This window comes from Myotis brandtii, unplaced genomic scaffold, assembly GCF_000412655.1.
Source record: "Myotis brandtii unplaced genomic scaffold, ASM41265v1 scaffold141, whole genome shotgun sequence".
Taxonomy (NCBI): Eukaryota; Metazoa; Chordata; class Mammalia; order Chiroptera; family Vespertilionidae; genus Myotis; species Myotis brandtii.
Window position 1 is genome coordinate 455,719 of NW_005355037.1, and position 2,040 is coordinate 457,758.

The following is a 2,040-nucleotide window of genomic DNA, read 5'->3' on the forward strand; positions in this document are numbered from 1 at the left end:
ACTGACTCGGGTTCCCGAGCAGCCCGCGGCCCCCGAGGGGCACGAGTGCAGGGCCTTGGGCACGAGAAGGCAGCCCTTGGCGACAGGTCTATAAAACTAGCAAATTTGGTGAAAAGCTCCCACCCGTTGGAAACTGAGGCTTGCGCCTGGCAAGGGACGCCTCTGCTCCGGGCTTTCCCGCACAGGCCCCGCAGCGCCCGTCGCGTGTCCCCGGGCCAACCTGGCACGTCGGGCAGCCCAGCCCCGACTCTGGGAGCGGCGAGGCCAAGCCCCACTCTGGCGGGCATCCGGACGTCCGCACGCGTTCGGAAATGCCCACCCTCTTCGGGGTCTTGTCTGACCCAAGACGCGCTGGCAGGCCCTCTTGGAGGCCAGGACAGGCCACAGCCAGGAAGGAACCACCATGGAGATCACGGAGCGCTGCGCACCCCGGAGCGGCTCCCGGCACTGCCCCAGAAGCCAGGCCGGGACGGAACACCCAGGTCCTGTCTGATGGCGGCCCAGCGGCGGCCCCAAGCAGCAGCCTCGCTCCCCCAGTCGCTTCTCCCGAGCAGGGGCACTCGCTCAGTTCACGCTCCGCGCGCTCGGAGTGGACTTGGGCGCGCAGTCAGGTTCCGGCGAGTTGACACGATTCCTGTAATGATGTAGCTTTTGCTGTATTATTATTGTTACTGTCTCCTGCAGCCAGCACCAAGCACGGCCACAGAAAAGCTTTCAGGGACTTTGATCCAGGAGAAAGCCAGATTGCATCAAGGCTCGGGAAATCCAAGCCTGACATCCTGGGCTGGGGCACCCCATAAAAGCCCAGGAAAGGCTGGGGCCCCCGACTGTGCTTGAGGAGGAGCGGCCATGCCCTCCCTGGACATTTCCTAGCGGGTTCCTGGGCCGCCCCTGCGGGAAAGCTGAGTGTAGAGTTATCCACTCACTCCTGTGTGGGTTGGTGCTTTTTCATTCTCCATCCCCCTCTGTACTTTCAGATATACAGAAAGTCTGAGTTTCTCTAATAAACACGGGGGGTATAAGAGAAATGACCGTTTAGTAGTGTGTTTTTTCCCCCTAAAAATTCACTGCAGCAAGAACGCCTTGCAGACTTGAGGACATATACAAACAACTCCTAGCTATAAACTTAGTTATGTCGTAGAGCCATGTCGGCTTGTTTATAAATATGCGTCTTAAGAGCCCTAAGTTCCCTGAGAAACATTCGGTGTCTTTTAAATGAAAGGCATATGATGCGAGCTCTAGAGTATATGTACACCAATACAAGTTCAGCTCCTAGGAAGGTACAGGGAAGCCACCGGGGACCACTGCCCGGCAAGTCCTTCCCACCCTTCCCTCAGACCCATGTTAGATGGTGGTCGTTGGAGGGATGGGACCAAGTGTCACCAACCCCACTTAACATCCCTGGAAACTCCTGGAAATGCAAGTCTCTCACAGGGAATCCTGTGTGTTCTGGAACATGTAACCACATGTGCCTATTACAGAAGGAACAGCTAATGGCAAACTCCCATAAGGAATGCTTAATCTGCAGTTTTTGGCAAGAAACTGGGTTTCTGTTTGCCAAGAGCTTCATTAAATAGATTTTGAGAGGTTGAGAGGGAGTTTATGGGAATGGCACAGCTCTAGCCAATGGAGTATTGGAGTATTAAAAATAAATGTAAAATAATATTAATTGAAACGATGATAGTTGATTTCCAGAGATCACAAGGAGAGAGCAGAAGTCAGATGGGAGGCTGTCTCGCCTTCTCTGAGACATACCAGCGCCAGTTCTTCTAACTGGCACTTGGAGAATAGCCTTCTCGGAAAATGACCATAGCCCTTTGACCAGCACTTGCAGCTACCCTATCCAGACCTGCATGGCTCTTGCCTCCACTGCAGGTTTTTAAAACCTGCTCCTAACCCTCATTCCCTATCTTAACCCTCCCCAGTTCCAAACAGTTGCCCATGGCCAGGGCCCCAGGGGCCAGTGTTCTGTGGAGCCATCAGCTGGCTAGTGAGACCCAGTTATTAAGTGAGGTTCTGATTGGGATTTTGTCTTAGCAG